At 38.8% G+C, this 14,921-nt stretch overlaps 1 pseudogene; it reads left to right on the forward strand.

Annotated features, from left to right (window-relative positions):
* Window positions 1-926: 926 nt before the first annotated feature.
* Window positions 927-14,131, forward strand: LOC126598990 (uncharacterized; annotated as a pseudogene).
* The last annotated feature ends 790 nt before the right edge of the window (window positions 14,132-14,921 follow it).

Below are 14,921 nucleotides of genomic sequence, written 5' to 3' on the forward strand. Positions count from 1 at the left end.
AAGTAACTTTTAGCTTGAATAACATACGGATCAATTTTTACATCGAAATTACTCTTTCGGCCCAAACCCAAGTCGTCCTTCAAACTCAATCTATCCAACCCAAAACACAACGGAAAATATGGAAAAATAACCAGAATTTGAACCTCATATAGAATTATTGCCATCATTTTATGTTTATGGTAATTATATACCCTTAATGACTAAAAACATTCTCATTCCCTCCGATTTTCTCAGCAGCCAAACACCAAAAACAACAAAACATTACCCAATAAAGTTTTAACTTACCTGAAAGTTTTGGGACTGAAGAATTGGGAAACTTGCAATCTACGTTTGAAACTGAAATCTGCGTTTGATTTCAGCTCTAATGCCCAAGAAGTTTCCGATTTGACGATTTGGGTGTCCGTGTGGGTGGGTGTAGAGAAAACCCATGGGCCAAAACCGCCATTAGCGGTCTGCTTTCTCATCTTCCCTACGTTTGGATGAAGGGTGAGCTGCAGAATGACCGGCAGGCCATCCAGTGGGCCACCGACTACCACCTCAAAGCTACTGCGCACCCAGGCACCATTTATATTCAGGTAGTTTACTACCCACCCAAAGCATTCTTCGAATTTCTCTGTTAAAAAAAAAAGAAAAGAAAAGAAAAAATATTATGAGCCATTTTTGTGGTTCTTTTGGAAGGTGTGGAGGCTATAAGCTGAAGTGGCATTTGGAAGAAGGATTGGCGGCTCTGGTTCCATTTGTTTGGATGTGAGTAGTCAGTGAGGGACTAGAGTCTTCAGAGGTATATGCTGGTTAAGAGGGACTGAGATACTCAGGGAGTCATGGGGAGAGGACGAACTTGCTTGCGGCTAACAAAATTGGATATTTTGGTCGTGGCATAGGATTTAAGGATGTATTAGTATTTTCACATCAACTTTTGGTTATAATTGCCTCGCTCGCCTTGGCCGACGAGACACTCCCTGGAAAGAGATGTGGAGCTATCCATGCCCGCCGTGAGGGCTTTGATAAAGTGGTGGGGTTTTGTGATTTGGAGGATTGGGGCAATATCAAATTGGGGTTGGAGACGTTGCTCAATTCTCCGTCGATAGGCGGCCCAAGGTAGGGCATTTGCTGGAATTTGCTTCCTTGTTAAGTTATTCATTTACTACATATACTTAGCTTAAGTGGGTTTAAAATTTATAGACTTGGTGTGAGCTGCATAAAATTTATAGACTTCGTAGTGCATAACTTATACACAGAAAGTTCGAAAGAATTACCAATTTATGTGAAATTGTTCCCAATGTCAAATTATTTCAAGTAATTTATATTTACCCTTTTATATTTTTGTTGGAATGATTGAAGAACGAGAGCCTTTAGTGTACTGGTAAAATGGTTCTGTTGTGATTTGGAGGTGAATGAAACAAAAACAGCCCTTCCACAAGGCGGTAATGGTAAGTTTGTGGCTAATTTCCTTGTTGCAGGTCCAGAAATGTTCTCAAGTTTGTCTTGAGAACGTTTTTAAGTCCCTTCAGTCCCGCACCGTTATCAAGGAAGTTAGCAAGTTGATACTGTCTAAGTTCAAAGGATAGATGCCTTTGGCAGTCGAATTAAGTGCTTCACAGACTTCAGATGGACCTAAAAATCTTGAGGTCCTTCACATGCTAAATGTGGTGAAACTTACTGTTCCCTTTCTATCAAAGAAAGTCGGTTCAAAAATTCTTTCAGAAATAAATAAGCTTGTGGTTTCACGGTTCTTCAACACTCACAAGGCATGTACTCCAAATTATTGAAGCATTGTTTGAGAGCTCAAGAGTTAATGCCATTGTTTCCGAAACAGAGGTGACTATAGCTTCTCTTGCTTCATATGTGTCTTTGGGAGATGAGGTTCCCTCGGGCACTGTCATGTTGGCAGCAGCCTTGTTAAAATCTTCTCTGTGTATACTTCATGCTGGTGAATCGACATCATGGATTAATAGTCTTCCTATAGTTTGTAGTTCTGTGGCAGGTATGGCTCTTATTGTATTTACTATTTCAAGGCTTCTTGATTCTACTTTATTAAAGTCAACTTCTAAGCCAATTTTTATTTTCATTAGTCAGTAGTCTCTAGCAAATCTTGTTTCAGTTGAAATATAGAAGGTGTTCTTCTCATGGCGCTTAGAAATGACTATTCTCATCATTCTACTCAATGTCATATTTCTTTACAACAGCTGACGTGGTTGGTGGTGATTCTTCTCCCTGAGATATCGTCACTGAATTATCCTGGCATGTTTCAGTGCCATACATTAAGCGTTTGCACTTTTCTTTTCTAATTTTCTTATCTTCATCAGTTTGCTAGACGTTAATGCTCTTAATTGTTTAGTTTATGTAAAGCATTCAGTTTTGGTGCCACTGCCACACTACCCCGATGGTTATAAGAAATGCATAACTGTAGATGAACTTTCTCAGCATGTCTGACCGTGTATATGTCATATCTCTATAAATAGTGTAAATACCAAAGATATTTTATTCTTCTGTTTGCTTTAATACTTTATTTTGTTAACTGTATATTTTGTTAATAGTAGTCATGTATGAACTTGTGAAAATGTTGAGTGGTTCTCTAATACACATTGTCTTGACTCATCTGGGTCTTTTTACTTCTGAGGCTAGCACTGCATCACACGCTTAAGATATTCTTAGAGATCTGATAAGCCAATTTGTGGATAAAAAAAGTTTGCTGGTGGGTGAAAGCCAACCATCTGATGATGAAGGACATGAGACTATGAAAGCAAGTGCACTAATATTAATATGTACTGTTTTTGAGGATGCCCTTAGCACTTGTAAAGGAGTGCCAAATGAGCATCTATTGGGCGTTATATCTGCATTGTTCCTCAAGCTCGGTAGGGCTTTGCATGATTTATTTTGACAAAAGATTTATAGAACTACTACATAGCCGATATGATTATAGGACTACCACATAGCTAAATCTTTATTATTTCTTTTATTCGTTTGGTTGAATGCTAAACTCAGATGTTTTGCAAACTTTTGAGTTAGTTATTGTAGTTGTTTGTCAAAAACATATGCATTTGTTGATAGTGTTAGTGTTATTTAATTTATAAATTTGCAGTTTTGGCAGCTAATTTCATGATCTATCGGGCTGAGAAACAATGCCATGTTTGAGGATGTTATTACATAACTCTTTGTTGTTTTGGAAAATTTTAAAAATGATTGATGTCTCTTTTATCATTGCAGTTTCAGAAATGTATTGGAACTGCTGTAATTGCTATTGGACCTGAGAGGATACTTGAACTTGTTCCTATATCTCTCAATGCTAGTGATTTCACCAGTTCAAACATTTGGTTGATACCTATTTTGAAAGATTATGTTGTTGGAGCATCACTTGGTTACTATATGGAGCATATTATGCCTCTTGCAAGGTCCTTTTGTAGGGCCAGTGGTCAAGGTATTTTCTTCAAACTTCATATTTGAGACAAAATTAACAGGCTACACATACATATTTGGATTTATGTGCTGCTGCGGTAATGCTACAACAGGGTTTAGTTTTATGATTCAAGTCTCCATCTATTTAGCCTCTTTCTTGGCGTACATATATTTTTTCTCTTTGAATAATGGTAATGTACAAAAATATAAAACTAGCAAGCACCTCACTCCCGGAGACAACTTCAAATTTTCCTCTTGTGCTAAAATCTGCAGAGTTTCTGTTGAGTGTTTTTTTTTCCCCTTATTGTCGTTGTTTTTTTTTTACTCGCTCTCATAGAATGTTTCCCAGCAACTCTACATTCTCATCTTTTCATGATATACAATTCAATTTAAGGCCTAGCCATTCAACTCATTAGAAGAGACATCCAAATGACATGAGTATAAAGAGATAACATGAAAATACTTTTGGGCCTGCTTACAGGTTTTTTTGTTATTTGGTTTTATCATTTTTAGGTTGGAAACAAGACAACTTTATAAAACAAAAAATTAACCATACAAGACAGTGTGAATTAGAAGTCTTGCTAGAGTTTAGTCGAACCATACAAGAACTGGGATCATTTTATTTTGTACTCATCAGTCTAGAAGTCTTTCATGAGATGAGCATTTTCCCTTTTTGGGTCTGATTTTATAACTATGGGATACAAGTTCAATGAAGTGAGGATAAATTTTTCTGTCACAAACCCTTTTCTTTCTTCTTTCCTTTTTTACTTTTCATTGGCTTCAATAAAATGTAATGTGTCATTTCACATAAATCACCCATTTCTGGACATTACATTTTCTTTTGCTCCTCCTTTTCCAGTTAAAAAGTATAACCAGTCAAGATCTACAGGCTCATGCACGTGATCTGTTGGGATTGCTACCTGCTTTCTGCAATCTTCCAACTGATATATGCCACAAGTTTCGGCCATTGGCTGGGATTTTAGTAACATTTATTCAGGACTCCTTAATGCATGAAAATACTGCAGTTGCCTTGCAGGTGATGCCTCCTTCATAATAATTAGAATTCAAATGGTTTGCTTGAAATTTATTAATGTATTCACGTTTCTTATTATGTTTTTATATATTTGATGTCTAGGTTATTGTGAATCAGAACAAAAGTGTACTTGATCAAAAAGATGGTGCTGGTGACACAAGTTCCTATGCAGTAAACAAATCTTTACTAGAGTTCTGCAACATACCCACGTATTCAAAGAAAACTGCTACCAGAAACATTAAGGCTTTGACATCATGTTCTTCTGAGCTGCTTATAGCTCTCAGACATATTTCTTGATTCACCCCCTGAGAAGCGTTCATATTTAAAGGTTCTCCATTCATCCCTTGTTTAGACTTCATTAATTAGCCAGAAATTGTTAGCATGCTTCAAACCAACTTGGATTTTGCTGGTTTGTTTTACCATGAAGAACAATAATGCCTTCAATTAGGTGAAATGCTTTGGAAAACTAGGTTTGGTTCACTGTCCTCAATTTGTGCTGTGCTTTGTTAATTCAGAAACTTTGGACAACTATTGACAAACCTGGATTAAATGGTCATCTTATGTACATTATTTTTCTCCATGCTGACTCAAATAATACAACATATTATTTTTCTCATCTTTCTTCATGTTGACTCAAATTATTTGTATATTCTAATTCCAGGATGCCATAGGATGCTTGGCTTCAGTAACTGCTTCTTCCGATGCTGATAGGATGCTGTTAGTAATTGAGTAATTGATTGAGTGTTAGTGCTTTTCTCTGTTAGTAGTTGTTGTTTGTTAGTTTCAATAATAATCTGTTGGTTAGAGATAAGATTTGGGAAATACCTTGTAACCGCCTTAGCTTGCAGTTTGGTATAAATACTGAACACTTGTGCAAATGCAGGGCAAATCCAATCTTCCGTTGCGACGATCGGGTCGACAATGCAGAATTTGTCCGCTGTAATCGCTTCAATGGAGTCTCGATTTGCAGCCTTGGAATTTCATTTTTCTGGTGCTGATCGTCCTCATCGTGCTCCCGTGGATCATGGAAATTCTTCAAATCCAATGGGTAGTTCTGAAGAAACCTTGTCGGATCGAGTTGATCATATGGGTCCGCGTTTTTTCCGTCAAGATTCGTCGTTTCAACCAAGGCCGCCATTGATCAAGCTTGAGTTTCCTCGGTTCTCAGATGGTGATGATCCTTTGGCATGGGTTTATCGGGCAGAGCATTATTTCGATTATTTCTCGGTTGACGATGCCCAAAAGGTACGGATGGCCTCTTTTCATATGGACAACGAAGCTTTACAATGGTTTCAATGGAGGAATTGCATCAAGAATCACCCAACATGGACAGATTTTGTTCATGTCTTCTGTAAAGAATTTGGGCCTTCTGAATTTGAAGACTTTACCGAAGCCCTAGTTCAATTGAAGCAGTTGGGTTCCCTCAAAGAGTACGTCTCGGAGTTTCGTCGATTGGCGAATCGGACTACGGAGATAGGTCCAGTCATGCTACGTGGTTGTTTCATCGGCGGACTGAAACCAGAGTTACGTCATGACGTCAAATTGCTTCGCCCATCTGATGTACATGAAGCAATTGCGCTGGCCTTCCAATTGGACATCAAACTATCAGATACCAAGGTTCGAAATTTCTCCAGAAATTCTGCTTCTTCTTTCAGTAATGCTACCAACTCAAAATCTGTGCCTCTGTTATCAGGTAGTAATTCTTATTCTAGCACATCTAGGGCTAGTAATGTGAGAAAAATGTCCTTTGAAGAACTTCAAGATCGTCGGAAAAAGGGGTTGTGTTATTCTTGTCCAGAGAAATGGGTTCGGGGGCATGTTTGTGCTACTCAACAACTACTGTTATTAGATGTCTCTGCTGATAGGATTGAAGATTTCGATGGTGAGGACCATGATGACCAACAGGTGGAAATCACAGCTTGTGCAGTTTTTGGCTCATCGGCTCCCCAACATATTCAGACTATGAAGGTCTCTGGATTAATCAAGAATTGCCCAGTTATTGTATTGTTGGATTCGGGTAGCTCACACAACTTTATTAGTTTGTCTATTGCCAAACAATTGGGGTGGAAGGTTGACTCAAAACATTCTTTTGAGGTGATGATTGCAAATGGGGGTACTATTTCCAGTAAAGGTTGTTGTCCTCAAATTAAGTTGCAGATTCAACAATATGAGTATATTTCTGATTTCTATGTACTACAATTGGGTGGTTGTGATGTGGTTTTGGGAGCTCAGTGGTTAAGAACTTTAGGTCCTATTCCTTGGGATTTTGACAAACTCAAAATGGAATTTACATTGGGCAAGAAGCACTATTGTATTTCTAGTTCTCCACCTCCTGCACCAACGTCCATTTCAACCTGTCAAGTGGAGAAATTGCTTTCTCAAGGTCCTTTTGGTGTAGTTCTTTTCTTCATAGAACCCGAGACTCAGGTTGCTATTGTTGGGGATCTCACTGTTCTTCAAGAAACTGAGTTAGATGGCTTATTATCTCGATTTGCTTCTGTATTCCAAGCACCAACCACACTTCCTCCTTCCCGTTCTCATGACCATAGAATCCCTCTTTTGGAAGGCAGCAAGCCTCTAAGTGCTAGGCCTTATAGGTATGGTCCCTTACAAAAATCTGAAATCGAAAAGTGTGTTCAGGAATGATTGGATTTGGGTTTTATTCGAGTAGTAACAGTCCATTTTCTTCACCAGTTCTGTTAGTTAAGAAGAAGGATAATAGTTGGCGGATGTGCATGGATTATAGAGCTCTAAATTTGATCACAATAAAGGATAAGTATCCAATACCCTTAATTGATGAATTGTTGGATGAGTTGTTTGGTGCTCAATTTTTTTCGAAGTTGGATTTGCGGGCAGGATATCATCAGATCAGGGTCCATCCTAGTGACATTGAGAAGACAGCATTTCGCACCCATGATGGTCACTATGAATTTTTAGTAATGCCATTTGGGCTTACTAATGCCCCAGCCACTTTCCAAAGTTTGATGAATGAGATTTTCCGACCCTACTTGAGGAAGTTTGTTTTGGTTTTCTTTGATGATATTCTCGTGTACAGTGACTCTTGGGAATCCCATCTTCACCATTTGTCTCTGGTTTTCAAAGTTCTCCAAGACCATCAATTGTTTGTCAAGCAAACTAAGTGTGACTTTGGCAAATCACAAATCGAATATTTGGGCCATGTGGTGTCTCGGCAAGGGGTGGCAGCAGATCCAAGTAAGCTTAAATCCATCCAAGATTGGCCTCTTCCTCATTCGGTTAGGGCTCTCAGGGGTTTTCTTGGCCTCACTGGCTATTATCGAAAATTCATTCTGAATTACGGAAAGATTTGTGGACCACTTACTGTACTAACAATAAAGGATGCATTCAAGTGGACTGATGAAGCTACTAGGGCCTTCCAGGCTCTCAAAGATCTCATGGTATCTCCTCATGTTCTTGCTTTACCAGATTTTTCCAAAACCTTCATTATTGAAACTGATGCTTCCAATAATGGACTTGGTGCTGTTTTACACCAAGAAGGGAGGCCAATTGCTTTTACAAGCAAAGCTTTAGGCCCACGAGCTCAAGCAATGTCCACATATGAACGGGAAATGTTGGCTATAGCACATGCAATCAAGAAGTGGCAGTCATATATTCAAGGGAGGCATTTTGTAATTAAAACTGACCACCATAGCCTGAAGTTCTTTTTACAACATCGAGCTCACACCCCTTTTCAACAGAAGTGGATTTCTAAACTTCTCGGTTTCGATTACGAGATACAATATAAACAAGGTTGTGATAATGTTGCTGCTGATGCTCTTTCTAGGATGCATTCGGATGGGGAACTGTCGGCCATCTCTTATCCTTACATGGGTTGGTTGGATGATATAAGGAGGCATAATGAACAAGATCCTTGGATAATGGACAAAATTAGGGAGTTACCTTCTGATGGTGCTTCCACATCCACAGCTCGGTACCATTTTGATAATGGTTTTCTTAAGTATAAAGGGAGGATTGTTTTAAGTCCATCTAGTGGTTGGCGGGACAAGATTTTCTATGAGCATCACTGTACTCCAGTGGCAGGTCATTCTGGTTTTCTTAAAACATATAAGCGAATTTCCCGATCTTTCTATTGGCAGGGTATGAAGTCTGATGTTATGCAGTGGGTGGCAGCTTGCTCAGTTTGTCAACAAAACAAGACTGAAACCTTGGCTTCTCCTGGCCTACTTAATCCACTTCCCATCCCATCTACTGTATGGACAGATATAGCAATGGATTTTATTGTTGGTCTTCCTCCTTGCAAAGGTCAAACCATTATTTTTGTGGTCGTTGATCGCCTTTCCAAGTATGCTCATTTCCTGCCCATGTCTCATCCATACACTGCCCATTCCGTAGCTTAGATATTTGTTGACCATATATTCAAACTCCATGGTATGCCATCCACAATAGTAAGTGATCGCGATCCTGTTTTCTTGAGCTCTTTTTGGAAGGCATTTTTTGCATTGCACGGCTCCAAATTGTGTCTCAGTTCGGGTTACCATCCTCAAACCGATGGTCAAACAGAGGTTACTAATAGAGGTTTGGAAACATACTTGAGATGTTTTTGCAGTCATCAACCAAAGAAGTGGGTTCACTGGCTTCCGTGGGCAGAATGGCATTACAATACTACTTTTCATACTTCATCCAAACTTACACCATATGAAGTTGTGTATGGGCAGCCACCTCCCGCTGTACCTACTTATGAATCTGGAGCAACTAAGATTGATTTGGTTAATAGGAGTTTAGAAGAAAGGGGAAGAATTTTGTCTCAGCTCAAGACTAATCTTGTATCGGCTCAAGTAAGGATGAAACAGCAAGCCGATAAACATCGAACTGAGAGGTCTTTTGAGGTTGGAGATATGGTTTTTCTGCGATTGGTACCTTATCACCACCAATCACTTGCTAAACATCCCTTTCATAAGCTTCAGCCACGGTTTTATGGTCCATTTAAGGTGTTGCAGAAGATTGGTCACGTGGCTTATAAAATTGACTTACCTGCCACATCCAAACTTCACCCGGTTTTTCATGTTTCATGCTTGAAGAAACAGTTGGGCTCTGATATCATTCCTGCAGTTCCATTACCTGTAGTTACAGAGGATGGACTCTTGGAGGATTATCCATTGGCAATATTGAGGCGGAGGTTAACGGGTCATGGCAGTTCATCTATGACTGAGGTTTTGGTGCAATGGAAGCATCGGCCTAAGGAGGATGCGACCTGGGAAAATTATGCAGAGTTTGTCAACAGGTTTCCTGCATTCCAACCTTGAGGACAAGGTTCATTTTTTAGGGTGGGGTAATGATAGGATGCTGTTAGTAATTGAGTAATTGATTGAGTGTTAGTGCTTTTCTCTGTTAGTAGTTGTTGTTTGTTAGTTTCAATAATAATCTGTTGGTTAGAGATAAGATTTGGGAAATACCTTGTAACCGCCTTAGCTTGCAGTTTGGTATAAATACTGAACACTTGTGCAAATGCAGGGCATGTATCTTGTTAAAGAAGTTGTTGAATAATATAGAGAGGGATATTACAATACAAGTGCAAGGTTAGAACAAGGGGTTCTATTAGATGCCAAGAAGATTTTCATGTCGTTGCTTAGGAAGTTCCAGTTCAATGATGGTAGTCATGAGCTTGAAAAGGCCGAGAGTCAGACTGATGCATTGGCCGGTGAAGAACAACACAACCTAAGTACTAGAGAAAAAGATGCTCTGCGGTAAGCTAGAGACTTCTATGTTTTGAGGCAACTATGATGACTATTTCTTCCTTGTGATAATTGTATTGATGATACATCAATTTTTTTATTTTTTTAATAAGTGGTCTAAATTGTATTCCTACAGATGCGTGATGATGGAATTAGCATCTTCTTTTGTTAAAGGAGCCAAGGAGGATCTTGTTTATTTAATCTATACCTTTGCTAAAGATACTTTACAGGTATACAGTTGATTGTTTTAACGTTTCATGGCATGTTTATTTGTTCATACATTGTATTGTAACTGTTACTTTTTTTTCTTTCCAAGTTTATAACTTAACCTTGTATTTAGAACGATGATGAGATGGCCATTAGTGAAGCATACCATACATTGAGCAGAATTCTAGAGGTTTGCATTCTCATCTTTGTTAAATTTTTCATAGGTAATGCTCTTGCTATGTTCACGGCTGAAGTTCCTTATCCCTGTTTGTTTTGAACTAATACAGGAGCATGATTGGTTCTGTTCGTCTCGGTTTGCTGAATTGATTGATCTGCTACTTGGTTTGAGATCTCCTGTTGATATCATATCTCTAAGGAGTAGTTTTGCTAGTTTCCAGAGTTTAATGATTCATACTTTGAAGGTCAGATTTATCTGTTTAAAAATGTCATTCATATCTATCATATAGAAATATTGAAGTCATGCCTTTGTCTTAAGATAGTATAGAAGTCATGGTTTGTTTCAGAGACGTTCGTCATCATGTATGTGCACATATGCATTTTTAGAAGGCAGGGAAAGATGACATGGAAGCAATACTGTTCGGTGATCCTATTTGTGTGGAGGGGAAAATTGTTAACGAAGCCTATGAGTTTTGTCATTTTACATCAAAGAACTTTGCATCACTTGCTTGAGTGTCCGAGGTCTAAAATTTTTTGTGTTACGACTTATGAGCTATGGTTGTATCTTGTTAACAAGCCTGTTTGTATTTTGATAATAAACCTATTTGTATCTTGGTAACCAAGGGTGCGTTTGGTACGCAGACGGGACGGGACGGGACGGAACGGGACGGGACGGGACGGGACGGAACGAAGGTGTAATTTTTGAAAAAGACATGGGGTATATTTGTCTTAAAATGGTAAAACATTGTGTTCCACAGACGTGGAACAAACCCGTTCCAGGGGGGGAGGTGGAACGCAAAAACACCCAAAATCTGTCCCGTGGAACAGCCCGTTCCACCCATTTTTGGCGCACCAAACGCGGGACAGAACGCCTCGTCCCGTTCCCTCCCGTCCCGTCCCACGTACCAAACGCACCCCAAGCGCACGAGCCCATGACTTTTGTCATTTTACTGCAAAGAACTTGGCATAATTTCTTGAGTATCTGAGGTCTTAAGCTTTTTACCAGCTATTGTCGTATACGTATAATCATTTCTAATTTGTTCATTTCGTCAAAGTAAAAGTTTCTCAATACCTTATTTTTCTGATACGTCAATCTGGCATGCTAAAGTCATGCTAATGATACTTTTGTCAGCATCCTGTAGTTATTCTGTGTAAACATGTATTTTTTTTTCTGCCACACATGTGCAACTGTGAGAGTTTTTGTGGGATTAGTGGTCAATTGAATAGTTTGTTTAACCTTTATAATTGATTTTTGCAGATAGACTCAGAGGTGGAAAATTCAAAATTGTTTCTTATTCTTAATGAGATCATACTCAAGTTAAAAGATGTAAGAACTATGTGTTGAATAGTGATGATTCGGTTAATGTTGTGACATATCCCTTTGTTATTACTCTTGTTGTGTTGTTCCATCTCATTGAGGTTGCCAAGCTTACTCTGTATGAATTTTGAGTCTGACTTAAAATATGAGCCTTATGAATCTTCTGTATGTACTTGCTTTTGAGGCTAATTATCAGGTACAACTTTCTGGATACATGACAATGGATCTGTTAATAATATTTAGTGTTTCTTCATTTGTAGGCCAAGGATGAAGCAGTCAGGGAGGCAGCTTACGATGTACTCCTCAAAATAAGTGTTAGCTTGAGAGATCCATCATGTGTCAGTTCAGATGGAGCTTATGAGAAATTAATTAATATGGTAAGGGTTCACTAATCCCAATTGAAGTTCTTGACATGTAATCCAGTGCATGCTGCTTCATCACTATTCTTGATTATGTTATTGACTGATTATTTTATAATATTCAGATAATGGGCTATCTCACCAGTGCATCACCTCACATAAAGAGTGGAGCAGTGCCTGTGCTATCAGTGCTGGTGTATAAAGATACAGATATTTGTCTTTCAATGCCCGATCTTCTTCCCTCTATTTTATCTTTGTTGCAAGGGAAAGCTTTAGAAGTTATAAAAGTGAGTGTTATTACTTCTATCGCAATTAGTGTTTTTCCGCCTACTGGGTGTTTTTGCCGGGCCTGAAATGCTAATGAGTTTGTCGCTACACATTTAACAGGCGGTTTTGGGCTTTGTAAAAGTACTAGTATTCTGCTTAAGAGACTAGACCTCTGCAACAGCTTCTTTGTGATATTGTCAATGCAGTTCTCCCATGGTCACCTGTCTTGAGACATCATTTCAGATCAAAGGCACGTGCGGATTTAGCAATAATTCTTTTAGTGACTGGACAAGTGCACATGGATATTTATGTTTGTAAGCGTTTTTAGTTTTTGGCACCTTGATCAGCATCCTTTTATCTACGGGTCACAATCATAATGGAGATTTTGTTAAGGAAGTGTGGTACTGCATCAGTTTATGCAAGGGTTTCCTGAAGGGCATTGTGGAGTTAATTTTCTCTAGTTTCCATGTGGTAAACAAACCTTTTGAAAAGTTGATTTGATGGTTAAGTTTGCGGTACCCATGCTGGAACAATTCCTGGCAAGAATTGAGCTTCGTAATACATGATCCGGAATTCTTCCTATTACTCCGTCAAATTTCACATCGTAACATTCGCCAAGAAAATATGAATGTATATGTGTAAATGCACGCACACACACACTTAGTTGAATCATATAAGTTGACTTGTTCAATATTAGATTTCAACTGAGGTGATAAATAAAATTTCTATGACATGAGATTGATTTTACCATGCAAATCTTACTGCAGAGCCGCCATAACAAGAAATCTTCCAAGGAAGTTGCCACAACCGATATAGACACGGGCCATGTAAGCACTTCAACCTACAGGTATGATGTTTTTGTACAACTGACCTGTTTTACTTTCCAATACACTAACTGTATGTAGTTTACATCTGCTCATTTCTTTTGAACTTTTTTGATAAGGACGGAGGATAAAAAGCGCAAGAGGTTTGGTAAGCCACATGAAAAGAATGGATTGATGGAACATAGAGAGATGAAAAGGGTGAAGAAACACATTCCTGACAACCATAGAACCAACGAGCTTCGTACTTCTAGCGGCGATGGATTCAAGCGGACTTGTAAAGGTAGGCAATATGATAGAGTAAAATCAAATAAAGACCCTTCAGAAAGAAGTGGAAAGACAAATAAAGAAAAATATAGTAAAGGGCCCGCAAGTGGCTTCAAGAGGAAGATGGATAGCACTAATACGAGGAAGGATGCAGCTGCAAGTCCGAGACCTTGCACTTCATCCAAATCATTGGAACACAAGAAGGTTGGGAGAAAACACTAGATAGTTTTGTCGGGATTTCCTTGACATGGGATTGCTCCTGTAACATTAACCATGAGTTTCCTTTTCACATGGAAAAAATGTGGCAATGTGGCTTCTTGCGCTTCACCTAGGGTTCGAGTCTCACAAGGACTGGCTTTCGTACTTCTGATTCTTTTGGAGAAACCAGATGCAAATACCTTTGTTTTGTGGAAGCTGATGCCATTTTTGGGTCTAGGAATGGCTTGACTGCCTTCATACCGATTTGATCTGTCGCCCCTACGTGTAATTCGTGATTGGTATTTGTATATTATGTTATATATGTGGTGGAATACAACTTGAAATTATATTTATGTTTTCTTATGATCTTGTAGTTATCTACCCATGCGTCATATGCTTAAAGCTTCCCTTTCCCTTGTTTATTGTAATATTTTCGAACTATTCCTTCCCCCTAATAATAATAAAATTAAAAAGAAAATGGATTTATGATATTAATTATAAATCTTTCATTTGAAGTTGTTTCACTTTTGGTTGGGACAAACTAACATGATAACACCTACATTAAGATTTTAGATTCGCAAGGCGGTTTGTCAGTTCTTGGGGTACCCAACCTCTGCAGTCGAGCATATTTTGAGGTATTTGAAGGGGTCGTTGGGTAATAGTCTGCGCCTTTGTTCCCGCTGACCTCTTTGCTTGATTGGATGTCGTTTATAACGTTCCAATGTTGAGGTGGTATACCGGACTCTTGTTTATACTTGTGTTGATTCCATATTTATTCAAACCTTGTATCTGAGTTTATACTACCGGTATTTTTTTTAAACAAACGATATTATCTATATTAAGATGGTAAGATCAACTCCAACCCCTTGGAGTAAGTCTCAAAATTTGTGTTCTATTCCACTCTCAAAATATTCCAACCTTTGGGCCAAAATGAGGTTGCGTGTTAAAACTCAAAAAAAGGGTAAATTTTGGCCAGGATTTTGGCCAAGGTTAGTGGCGTGGGCCACATGTGAGAGTGGAAAACCAGCATTGAAGCCTAAACGCCCCGGCCTTAGTTGCTCATGTGTTGGCATGCGCCAGGTGCTGCAGCTTTTCGAACCCACCCACATGGGCTTGTCACCCACTTGTCTGTTACAATAATGAGCCTAACGACTCTTTTCTAATCAT

Source organism: Malus sylvestris, chromosome 14 (genome assembly GCF_916048215.2).
Source record: "Malus sylvestris chromosome 14, drMalSylv7.2, whole genome shotgun sequence".
In the NCBI taxonomy this organism is placed as follows: Eukaryota; Viridiplantae; Streptophyta; class Magnoliopsida; order Rosales; family Rosaceae; genus Malus; species Malus sylvestris.